Source organism: Delphinus delphis, chromosome 12 (assembly GCF_949987515.2).
Source record: "Delphinus delphis chromosome 12, mDelDel1.2, whole genome shotgun sequence".
In the NCBI taxonomy this organism is placed as follows: Eukaryota; Metazoa; Chordata; class Mammalia; order Artiodactyla; family Delphinidae; genus Delphinus; species Delphinus delphis.
Genome location: NC_082694.2, coordinates 84,754,673 through 84,767,995, shown reverse-complemented (window position 1 = coordinate 84,767,995; position 13,323 = coordinate 84,754,673). Strand labels below are relative to the sequence as shown.

Below are 13,323 nucleotides of genomic sequence, written 5' to 3'. Positions count from 1 at the left end.
AATATCTTTCACTCCCCAGGAGTTCCATAAAGGTGGGGACAATATCTGGTTTTGGACCCTGTTCAACTCAAACCTGGCCCATCATAAGAATTTAAGAAATACTTATTAAATTATTATACTCCAATATCATCTTACTTTTAAAAGAAATGTCAGGGATTTTTTTTGTCACTTGGTGTCACTGAGTCATATCAAACAGCCCTGCACATATATGTTATAAAACACTGAAAGTAAGAATACTGGGTGTGGTGGGAAGGTTGGGAGGCATTTGGTGTGGTTTCTGAAGTAGATACTGGAAAAATACATGGCAGGATGAAATTTAGAGACAACTCGACCCATCAAATCTCCGTCACCGCATAACAGTATTCCTCTCTAAGCTTCAGTTACTTCTTCTATAAAATGGAGAGAATGCTACAAGAATTAAATGACAGGCAACACTTCCTGGTATATAATAGGAGTAAAGTTAGTTTCACACGGGAGACAAGATAGTTCAGTGTATCTCTTGGGTCCAACGTCACTGTGATGGTGGGGAAAATGAAATCAGTCCATTTAGTCTCTAATTTCTCTGTGGAAGAGGTGGGAGAAGATTTCATTTTTGAGATGCACTACTGGTGAAGAGCACACTTTTTACATTACATAGTTTGGCATCAAATTTCAGGGCTGACATTTTATTTGAGCATCATTGTCACCCAAATCTGGTCTACCTTATATATTTCTACTTGTGAACTTGGATGGACAGTGCAGCTGAGCTTAAGTTGAGAAAGGAAATAGAAGCAGCTGGTCAGCTTAATTCAGAGCGGGCTTTGTGGGCAAACTTCAGCAATGTTTGATCCTGACCTATTTCACAAGTATGTGGCACTAATATCAAAGGGCTATTCATTCCCAAAGTCCTGGTCGACAATGCCCAGGCTTCTGAGTACAAAATTAATAATTAATAAAAGCAGAGTGTGATTGAAGAATGTTTCCATGGAGGTGACTGTAGGGTTTTCTTATATCCCAGAGCCCTTCTGACCTAAATGAGGAGAATAGCAGCCTGGCTGATACAGCATCTGGCAGGTAAGATGAGCAGCACAACAAAGGAAAGAATGAAAATGCTGGAGAATGTTTGCTAGAACCCTGCTTCCCCAAGTTTTCATGTTATGAAATATATAAAGAATAGTAATATTTGTAAAATATACTTTAAAAAAAGAGTAAGGCCCAGGCTTTCCTATCTTGAATGTAAAGAGGGATCAATATGTTAGCAAACCTGTATCCACCGTAGAGAATCAGGCTGGGAAGCTCTGATCTGAAAGGAAGAGAGCTCTTCTCTGGGGCTGTTCTCTGACTCCACCATCAGGGAGGAAGAGAGAAGATATAAAATTATCAAGTTTGAGAACATTCACTGAGCCCTATTGCTAGGTGAACAACAGTAGCATGAAGGCTTTAAAAATGCCATTATTGGAGGAAAGACTCTTGCTTCCTGCTGGCTGTCTTACTCTCCCTTAAATTGGCCTCCTTCCATCATGGAGAGGTGAGAAATCAAATCCAATGTTGGGAAGGGAATTAGGGAAAGAACAAAGAATCTCCCTCAACCTTACATCGACTGAAACAAAAGAAACCTCTTTGTGCCACTGTAACTCATTAGGTGTTTGGGGTTGAAGCCTCATCTAATCACAAAACTTGCCCTTTTTCAGTGCCAGATCAAATGTACCAGTGGATGGTCCAGCAGCACTGAGGCTAGAGACCCGTGTCCTCATCTCCTCACCAAGCTGTGCCCTTTGTGAGTACACTCATCGTTGGGGTGGAAGGACACAGGAGGAAGCCTGACACCTATGTAACCTCAGCCTGACTCAGGGAGGGGCCTGATGTGATTGCTAATAACAGGCTCCTTCAAACTGTGAGCCCGTAGGATGCCACTGTCACTGTCAATCGCCACTGGGGTTTCATAGCTTGGAGAAGATAATTGCTGTTCACTGTGCCTATTGAGCAGACAATTTGCTGGCAGACAAGGAATTGTGGATAGACCCTAGCCTTGATTATACATATAATACTTTTTTCTTTTTAATTACAATGGTCTTCTTTGAGCCCCAAGTGGCACTTCTGTTATTATCCTGCAGGAGGTTCCTCTGAGTCACCCTCTAGGACAAGGGCTTGTACTGTGTGCCGACCTCCCTGTGTGGGGAGTGTTCTGTGCCTCCAGCTTCCAGCTCTCTCCAGGCACCCAACAATAAGGTTCTGTGCAAGGCTTGTTCAGTTTGTTAAACCAGGACAGTAGGGATTGAATTAGAGGAAAGCATGTGTTTTCAGAAACAAAAAAAAATAAAGGTCAAACTTGGGTCTTCCAATCCATTCCCTTCAAAGCAAATAGACACAGTAACAAAGGTCTCTCTCTCTCTCTTTGCACATGTGCACACACGCGCACACACACACACACACTTAACGAGAAGCAACATTAAAATCGCTAGAGAGCCTTCTACTAATTTCTGCGACATGTTCTGAAGCTTTAGGTCATTACACTCGTCCTTAGCCTATAGATATTTCATTCTCTTTCCCTCACATGTAATTTCAGTAGGTGTATTCTAAGTATACCTCTACACATTTCTATTTTTAAATTCCCACAACAAGCCTATGAGGTGAGCATCATTCTTCCCATTTTAAAAAGCCTCAAAAAGGCTTCATGACACCCCTGAGGTCACGTGGCTCATAGGTAACTGTCCTAAAATCCAAGTTCAGTGTTTTCCCGTTTCACCGCAGCTGCCTGTCACAGCAAAGCTCCATAGCCTCTATTCTGAAATCACACCCATGACACTCTGCAAAACCCATGCAAATGTGGGGTTCCCTGAAGGCAAATGTCTCCAATCCAACAATCCTACCCTTCTCAGACATCTCTTTTGGAAATGCACATCCCTCCTTAGTAAGGATGATGGGCTTGCATCCTCATATCTGCATTTTCCCTGAGCATGTGTCCAGCTTCACCTGTAAATCCTCAAATACCTCTGAACCTAAGAGCAAAGCCCCACTCTCTCACAGGCCCGAGTGGGCACCAACATGCTTACTGACCTCATGCTTGGGGTGACCACATTATTTATTATCTGAAAACGGGCTCTGAAGAACAAGAGGCTCTATAAATCACTATACTAGGACAACAGGTAAAAACAGTAACACTCCTGAGCAGGTGGGAAAACACAGTCATCTTACTCATAAACTTAGTCCTCTGTCCAACACCATTAGCCTAAGCCATGGGTTTAGAGCCTTTAAAGAGAGGACAGGCACATGCTGGTAAGTGTCCCTCATGTTTTCCCTTTGTCCACCAAAACAGTAATACACTAAACTTCAAGTGGTGTTGATCTAAGAACATAGGACATTTTTACAGATTCAGTCAAAATTCATATATGTGCACACACATGCACACACACACACACATACACACTTGGCTCTTCAAATCACCTTCAAGTTCAAGAAAAGTGCTATACCTAAGGCAGTTGGTTTGGATTGTTAGACAATCATCAATAAAACTTAAATGGTCAGGGAGGAGATTTCAGATTTTGTCCATTGAGGAAATCACATATAATTTTGTGACCCCAAGACTTCCTGTGGAGTTAATGTCTTGGTCATGCATCCAGGGCACCTTTAAAGACTCCAGGTGCCCTGTGTCTGAGGCAGGTTTGGAAAGATTTGCTTGCACACCATTTGTTATCCTGCCTTTGAATATGGGAATAAACAGGCTGAGCCCAAACGCCAATCATTTCTTTTAAAGATTTCATTTTCACAAAATTCACTGACTTATTAGAAAGAATTCTGGCAGTGAGAGAGTGAACTTTTTTATATACATTGCATGGAGAAAACAAAACTGAATATAATTATTTTTGTCAATTCCAAAACATACTTCAACAAAATCAAGTTGAAATATTTTTCCATAATATTTAAAAGAGAGTGATAATAGCACAAGAATGGAAAATAGGTCAGTTCCCAAGATAGAGTCCAGATAGACTCCATAAGTTTTGGTATGTGATCAGCTGTGGGGAAAGTAGAAGCGTTCTGTAAATGATGTTTAAAAAAGGATAATTTTCAATTTGGAAAAAAATGAAGTTACATTCCTCTCCTCCATCTTCACCTCCTCCTGGCCCTGCCTTTAGCAAAGAGTGGCATGGGTGCTCACTGCTCTCATAGAGTCTGTTCGTGATCTGGAGAGGTTCTCAGGACAGACCAAGGGTGTGGAATTCCTCCTGAGTGACCACTGCAGAGGGCGATTGCCAGGACACTAAGCCCTTCCTCTACCTGGAGCAAGGAGCACATGGTGCCCACACGAAGGCAGCTGAGGCTCCAGGATTTTTAAGTAAAAGGGGATTCAGTGGTTTTGCCTTGAAAATGAGTCATCCTTGGTGCCCTTCTTTCTATGACACTCATAACCTAACCATCCAGAATCCCTGTAGCTCTATGAAACTTATCCAGAATATGACTACATTTATCAGCTCTACTGCTCCTACTTGGATCTAAGTCCCCATCACCTGAATCCTGGCAATGGCCTCCTGATCAGTCTCTCCACTGCAGTCCTTCCCCCCATTGATTCCGTTCACCCAACCAAGGACTTGCAGATTCAACGGCTTCCCTTGGCTTCCCGTCCCTCTCAAGTGCCAGAGACAGTCCTTAGAATGGCCACGGGCTCTTTCAGACATGCCCCCGCTCCACCCATGGGATGTCTCTCTGACCTCATCTCTCACAATTCTTCTCCGCACTCTAGTCCAGCCACACTGGCCTTCTGGCTATCTTGCACATCTCAGGAGCACCCCAACTCAAGGCTTTTGTACTTGCTGTTTGCTCCAACCTCTTAACAAGCATGGCTTTCACACACCCCTCATCAGACCTCTTCTCTAATAGTGTGTGTGGAAATGATCTGTGTATTTATTTGTGCTATTAGTTAAAGTCACGCCCTTCTGCCCCCCACAAAAATGCACAGAAGTCTTGGATATAGCTTCATGGATTTCAGAGAACCCTAGAAACTGATTCACATAACCCCAAAGTTTCAAACTGCTGCAGTAAAGCATTACGAAATCATAAAGACAACTACAGTCACAGAAACACATACAGGTTTCCTGCGAGACTGCCTGAAGCCTTGTCCAAAAGTACACCACCCTCACCCTCATAATGAAAGTCCACAGGAAAAATCTGACTCACTCCCCAGAAACTCCTTAGAGACAACTTTTCTGAAATACCTGAATCAATAGCAACCTCAGTGATTAGGTAATCCTTCTCAGTGTAAGTCTACCTTGTTTCCAAATAAATTGTCTTTTTCAGTAGCTCTCTGCAGCTGAGCAAATGCTAAGACCATTGGGGAAACCTATTACCTGGCATTAATGGGGCTTGAAAAAGAAGCCGGTACTGTTACTAATACCCTCATTCTGGACTCAGAGATAAGAGCCCTTGCTACGCGGAGCTTTGTTATAAGTGAAATTTCGTATCCTGGCTGCAGATAAGATGTCCCTGGTTGTTGAAAGCATTCCCGGGCTTCCACTGAACATGTGATGAATGGAGCAGTCTGTGCTGCAGAGTCTGAGAAGCTGTCTATCACCCTCTTCCCCGACTCTCACTCACCTTTCCTTTTTTCATCTTCCCCAGGCCCTAAATCAACAATAGTGATGACTCTTCTTCAACCTCCGTAAGCCCAGCCTGTAGGCCAGGACACTCATCATAAAGTTGTTCCACGTGAGGCTCACTCCCCGTGCTCATGCAGGAGAGTCCAATGCCAGTCTCTGCATGCCGCCTCGAGCCAGGCCTCACTGTGAAACAACCAGAGCGCCCAGACCAGAAAAAGTGACCATGAACTAAAACACTAACCGACTACAGGATAGTACACAGCAGATGTGATTAAGCAAATTAAACTGCATGTGTCCCCACTGCGATCCATGCTGCCTTATGAGACTTAGTTTGATATGCACAAGAACAATATTCCCAAGAAGCAGTTCTATCGAAATGAATTCTCATCTTTTGGCTCCTGCACTCCATCCTTTTCCACATCCACTGGCCTCTAAGCCTGTCTCCTTCCCCCTCTCTCCATCCTTTCAAAAGCACCCACTACTCAACTCCAAAGTGTGTCTCACGCCACGGTGTGTTGGTGGACTGCCACAGGATGGCCGTGCAGGGCTGAGGTCCATGATCGAGACTCCCTAGAGAGGTCCCTTCACCTTTCTCAGGGGTAACTGGGTGCACCTGCAGCCTGTTCCTTTACTATAGCCCTTCTCCTACTGTGCTGTATTCACTTTTGACACCCTCCTCATACACCGTTAGATTGAGAACCTCAAGTTAGAGACCATCTTAATCATTTTATCCACAGGACCTACCTTCTCCATAACAGTTTCTCAATAATTGTTTATTTTGTGGGTGAATGTGTATCCAGTTATTTAAACTCAATGAGGGAACAAGTATAAAAAGCTTGATTTCTTTCTTCACTCAAGCAGCCTCTGCCGGGTCACAGTTCTACATGATGGTTTTAGGTAATTAAGAGTCAGAGTCAGCTATTTTAAAAGACCAGGGTTTCTACACCAAACCTTCACACTGACATCTTCCTGCTTCTCTCTTGCCATCCCTGGTGGCCCTGGGCCCTCTGCTCAGCAGCTGTCTAACTGCTGCTCCTTCGTGTGTGTGCTGTGGGCTCTTCAGAGGCCTCTGCACTGCCAGATCCCCCCGGGAGCACTGGCAGCCTGGGCTGATCTCAGGACATCTTCCCATCTGTACCTTCTCCCCTGAAGCCCACGGGAGGCTGGGAGCTGCCCTCCAGCTGGGGATTGTGTCCGTGAATCGAGCTGGTTCCAACTGGTCACCGGTGGGCAGTCTCTGTTTCCCAGTGGTGATACACGCCTCCTGCCATATCAGGATTGTGAGGACAGGCCACCCACTGCTCCCAGACGTCCTGTCCTACCACGCCTGTAGGCTCTGCCCCCCTCACGCCTGCAACTCTCCAGGCGTGATGCAGGCAGGCAGACCTCATTCTCCCCACTGGCCATCTGTATTACAGAGGACACAATTCCTGCCTCTAAAGTGCTTCACTCTGCTGGAGCACCAGGCATTATACGGGCCATAATAATGCACTGTGATGCACCTAATGATAGATATATAAAGATGGGGTGCTTTGGGAGATCATGGAGGAGCACCTAACCATGACGGGGATCCAGTCAGGACACGCTGGCTGCCAGTGTATCGAGATGCTTTATACAGGTTGACAGTAACCACTTCTGCCCACCCTACGCCTCCAGCCACACCTTCCCTTTCTCCTCAGCCTCCCTGGGGACCCCAAATCCAACAATTAAAGTTACATTCCTAGCGGCGGGCCCTTGGGACCCTGCACCAGCACCAAGGCCATGATCTTTTCTGATTATTGGGCTCCTGTGCCTAAGTGTCTGTAAAAGATGTTGGATGTCACACTTGTACCTAATCTACCTTGAGGGATTAGGGAGTGTGCTCATTTTCTATTATCACAGATTTAGCAGCTTAGACAACACACATGCATTCTCACATTTCTCTAGGTTGGAAATCCAGGGTCAGGGTGGCTCAGCTTAGAACCTCGCAGGCTGAAAGCAAGGCGTCATGGGGCCACATCCCTTTAGGAGGCTCTGGAGAAGAACATGTTTCCATGTTCATTAAGGTTGTCAGCAGGACGGAGGTTCTGGCTTCCTGGCTGGCTGTCAGCAAGGACTGTTCAGAAGCCACCCACGATCCTCAGCTCGTTGCCCCCTCCCTCCATCTTTAAAGCCTGAGACAGCAGGGCAAGTCCTCACACTTTGAATCTCTTTGACCTCCCTTCTGGCCTCATCTTTCCTAATTTCCTCATCCACCACATCCGATTCCAGCCAGAGAAATTTCTCTGCTTATAAAGCACAAGTGGTGAGATTGGGCCCACCTAGAACATCCAGGCTAACCCCCTACCTGAAATCTGTAACACAAATTACACCAATTCCCTTCACAACAGTACATAGAGTAGCATCTGAATGAATGACAAGGGCACAGATATCTTGGGGGAAAGGGGCATTTTTATTTATTTATTTGTTTGTTTATTTTAACACCTTTATTGGAGTATAATTGCTTTACAATGGTGTGCTAGTTTCTGCTTTATAACAAAGTGAATCAGCTATGCATATACATACATCCCCATATCCCCTCCCTCTTGCATCTCCCTCCCACCCTCCAATCCCACCCCTCTAGGTGGTCACAAAGCACCGAGCTGATCTCCCTGTGCTATGCGGCTGCTTCCCACTAGCTATCTATTTTATATTTGGTAGTGTGTATATGCCCATGCCACTCTCTTACTTCATCCCAGCTTACCCTTCCCCCTCCCCGTATCCTCAAGTCCACTCTCTATGTCTGCGTCTTTATTCCTGTCCTGGAAAGGGGCATTTTTAGATTTCTGTAACAACAAGGAGTTCTCTCGTGGGGGCTAAAGTCTAACTTGAGATCTGAGGACAGGAGGTAGGAGGAAGATTTGGAAGAAGGTGCCTCAGATGAAGCCAGAGGAAGCCCAGTCCTCTTGGAGCTCTGACACTAGTTTAATATGGGAAGCAGGCCAGGTGACGGGTGATGGAGGGATAGGGTGGGACCAAGAGCAAAGGCCACTTTACAAAGAGCCCGGCAGCCTACCCGAAGGATCTACTCTTCATCATCAGCCTCTCCCCATTGGTTTGTTGCAATCTTTTTCGCATATGTGGGATCATTTTCTCTAGGTGTGTGATTTCAATCTATCAAGCACACAGTTAGAAATATTTGTTCCTCTTCTATGTTTTGGAAGATTTTGATTAGCAGAGGTAGAGCAAAAAGGCTCTGCTTAGTTCTCAGCCAACCAAGAAATCTCAAGTGCTTTGATAAGTGAGCTTTGATTATCCTGATCACACCCAGAGGCAGTGCCTGCAAGGGTTAACTCTATTAAATTGTCAGATATTTGAGATTATTCACATTTTATGGGAGGCCTAGAAAGGTGAGAGACTTGCCTAATTTTACACAGGAAGAGAAAGAGTGAATTCCAATCCCAGTGGCCCTTTGTTATTGAGGGAGGAGTGTAGACAGTAAATGAGAGGTGTAGTTTTCTTCTGATTTTTTTTTTTTTGGCATCTATCCTTCTACTCTTATGCCTAATTGGATTTATTTATGTTTTCTTTCTACTTGTTTTGCTTAATTAGATCAGCCAGTGTTTTATACCTTTTATAATTTTCTTTAAAGAAACAACTCGTTATTTATATACTTCATGTTTCTTTTTTCTAATTTATTACTGTCTGTTTTTGTCTTAAATGCACTTTTCCACTTTCTTTTCATAAAGTTGATATTGTTCTCTTACTAATCATGTGGGTTAAATGTTTTATTTATTATCATTATGGCTTAATAAAAATACTTAGGGTTATAAATTTAACATGGCATAAAATATGTATACTTCTCAATTACTCATACATAATACCCTCAACACTATAATTTTTAAATTAGTCTGTAATTATTTTTTTAATTTCCTCTTTGAATCAGGAGTTGTTTCAGGGGCTATTTCCATATTTTAAAACATCTAAATGATCAAGACTTCTGTTTGCCCTTTTGTTATTAATGTTTTAATTTCCCCATTTTTGAATTATTTATTTCTATTCATCTTTTAGTTGGCTAGGATATGTCTTTAGATTACGTTTGCCAAAAATAATCTCTGAGCGATTTATTTTCTATGTTTCTAATTACTACTGTTGCTTTTACACTTCCTTGTGTTGGTTTTCTATTGTGGTGTAAGACATTATCACACAGACAGTGGCTTAAAACAAGCACCATTTACCATCTCACAGCCCCTGCAGGCCAAGAGTCTCTGCCTGGCTTCACCCAGGGTCTTAAGAGGTTGCAGTCAGGGGTCAGCCAGGTAAGGGACTCATCTGAGACTGAGGTCCTCTCCAGGTTCACATGGCTTTTGTCAGAACGCATGTCCTTACAACTACAGAACTTGCTTCTTTAAGGCCAGTGGGAGGAACTCTCCAGGAAGGTCATAGCCCTCTTTTAGAGGTCTTCATCTGATTAATTCAGATAACCTCCACCCAGATAACCTCCCTTTTGATTAACTCAAAATCAACTGATTTGGAAACTTATTTATATCTGCAAAGTTCCTTCACCTTTGACATGTGCTATAGTCTAATCGTTGTGGTAGCATCCGATTGTACTTACACCCTCCCTACACTCAAAGGGAGGGTTGCACCAGATGTCATCTTAGAATTCTGCCTACCATTTCCGTTTTAATATGTCTTTGTCTTTTCATCTCAGTTTGGTCTCTTCCTTTGGTGCCTTGCTTCATTTTTATAGATTCCATAACATCTTCCTGAATGTTGAAGGGAATGCTTATCCCTGACTAAGAGGCTGTCTCTCTTCTGACCCTGGCTGGGTCCCCCTGTCTCTCACAGGCCTCCTGATTCCAGCCTGTACTTCCTACATGGCTCTTATTCAAATATGACCTATGGAAAAGGAGCTTTCATGTTTTAGATTTTATCTTACTCTTTCTAGATAGTCTTTGGTTATTGCTTATAAACTACTCCAAGTTCCCTTTAGCCATGTTGCAGTCTTACCTATTTGGTCACACACGCATATGAGGTCCTTTCTAGTAATATAGGCAGACAGGTGAGAGTTTTCTATGCTTCTATAAACTCCCTATCAGTTATAAGGGAAGTATATCACTACACCAAATTCTGCCATGTGTGTGGACATTTATTATGCAAGCACAGAGCAGCATTATTGCCTATGCTCCAAACTCGATGGAGTCCCAGCTCTCTACTTTGCACTCTACTAGCACCTTGCATTAAAAGTTTATACAGTACAAAGCAACAATATTCTAACAATAGGAATGGCCTGACTACCAGATGGACCCAAGTTACTAAGGCCCTTTTAACTAATAATTGCACACTTATACTTAGGTATTAAGCAGAGGAGCCATCCCTAGTGATAAAGACCAGAGGGCTCCTTAGCTCCTTAAACTGAGTTCATATAAGGAGGGAGGTTGTCCTAGACAATTCATTATCTTGAACACCACATATTTCACCAATAAAGACACTTTATGACTTTTCTTTCTAGTAATGGAAGATTTGGTAATTCAAACTGACCTACTCTCTGTGAAAAACTAGAAAAGCTGGATATAATATTAAACAACACAAAGCTGCTTGGTGTCACTAGAAAACTTATAAGAAAGTAAAAATTGCTGGGCCAAGGTAAAATTGCAGACAAACTAGGGGTGGGGGGGTTAAAAGATACAAACTACTATGTATAAAATAGATAAGCAGCAAGGATATATTATACAACACAGAGACTATAGCTAATATTTAATAATAACTATATATGGAGTAAAACCCTTAAAAATTTTGAAAAAAGAATAGAAAAAGTGGGAGCACTCCTGTAACTCATTTTATGAGGCTAATATAACCTTAGTTCCCAAACTTGACAAGGATAGAAAAAAAATTATAGACCAATTGCACTATAGAATAAATATGCAAAAATCATAAATAAATAATATGAAATGAATACAGTGAAGTATAACAATGATACTACATGACTATCAAGCTAGCTTTATTCAGAATACAAGATTGGTTTAATATATGGGAATCAATTATTATAATTCATCATAATACAATAATCAATGAGAAAAATCAGTCATCTCCAGAGATGCAGAAAAAAAATTATAAAATTTAGCAACCTAAGAGAAAGAAGAAAGAAAGAAAGAAAGAAAGAGAGAGAGAGAGAGAAAGAAAGGGAGAGAGAGAGAGAGAGAGAGAGAGAGAAAGAAGAAAGAAAGAAAGTACACGGTACACGGGCCTCTCATTGTTGCGGCCTCTCCCGTTGCAGAGCACAGGGTCCGGACGCGCAGGCTCAGCGGCCATGGCTCTCGGGCCCAGCCACTCCACGGCATGTGGGATCTTCGTGGACCGGGGCACGAACCTGTGTCCCCTGCATCGGCAGGCGGACTCTCAACCACTGCGCCACCAGGGACACCCCCACCGGCTCCTTTTTGTGCTGTGCACGTGCCCACCGATAGTGATTTTAAACCTTCCATTGCTTCTGGTTACCAGTTTGCCATGCTCTGGAACCTTCTTTTTTAGACCCTTCTCGTCATCCTGTCTTCTTAGCACACTGGGAGTCACTGGAAGCCCTGCTAACACCTAGAAGCTTTTTTCTCCTTCCCCTCTCACCTTCATCTAGCATGTTACTCCGTGGGACATTTTCCAGCTTTGACTCCCGAGCAAAATTCCACTTTTAAGAGTTTCTAGCAAAACCTTTTCTCTCTTGAAATGCTATTGTCTCGCCATCAAATTTTAAAAGTCTGGTATGAAACTTGACGCTGAGCGAAGGCTCTGGGTGGTGTTTGTTGTCTGGGGTAACCAGCCAAGACTTTGGGCTTAGCGCTTGTGACAAAATGGCTGAGGGAAAATACAGGAAGTGATATTTCAAATGACTGCGGTGCTACATTTATTTCATGGACTATGTGCCATAAAATGCCACTAGCCTGCTTTACTTCCAAGCTGAAAAACGGCAACATTTGGCCTCATTCCCCCGACTCTTGTCTGCGAGGTCCACGGGAGGAAGGCAGCCCCAGATACAGAAGTTAGTAGACCTAGTTTCAATCTTGGCTTGGCACTTGCTGTGCGTATGGCAAGTTACTAGAACTGTATCTCAGCTACTTCATCTCTAAAACAGTGAGAATAAAATCCACCTCCAGGACCTTTTATGAGGACTGATGATCTAATGTACTGTGTAAAACTCCTGGTCCTTCTATTGTGTGGGACAGGGAGCATGGACGCCTCCCATGGGCAGCCCCCCAGTTGGTCCTGGGGTGCCCACCTTGAGGATGGACTTGATTGCCTCCCACCCGACTATACAAAACATTAGCAAGTCATGGAGATGTGTTGAAAATTTCAGACAGTTTAAAATTTTATTTTATTGAAGTATAGTTAATGTACCAAGTTGTGTTAATTTCTGCTGTACAGCAAAGTGATTCAGTTAGACATGCACACACACACACACACACACACACACACACACACACACACACACTTTTTCGTATTCTTTTCCATTATGGTTAATTACAGGCTACTGAATATAGTTCCCTGTGCTATACAGTAGGACCTTGCTGTTTATCCGTCCTACATATAACAGTTGCATCTGCTAATCCCAAACTCTTAATCCATTCCTCCTCCACCCCCCTTCCCACTGGGCAACCACAATTCTGTTCTCTGTGTCTGTAAGTCTGTTTTTGTTTCATGGATAAGATTATTTATGTCATATTTTAGATTCCACATGTAAGTGATATCATATGGTATTTGTCTTTCTTTTTACGACTTAATTCACTTAGTATGGTAATCT

General features: G+C 43.1%; 1 long non-coding RNA gene across 2 annotated transcripts in view; it reads left to right on the top strand.

Moving 5' to 3' along the window:
* The first annotated feature begins 950 nt into the window (after window positions 1-950).
* Window positions 951-13,323, top strand: part of LOC132435532 (uncharacterized) — a 43,082-nt gene continuing 30,709 nt past the window's right edge. For both annotated transcript variants that reach the window (XR_009521569.1, XR_009521570.1), the window contains exons 1-2: window positions 951-1,053; window positions 1,671-1,756. This is a non-coding gene — a long non-coding RNA (uncharacterized lncRNA). The remainder of the gene's footprint in view (window positions 1,054-1,670; window positions 1,757-13,323) is intronic.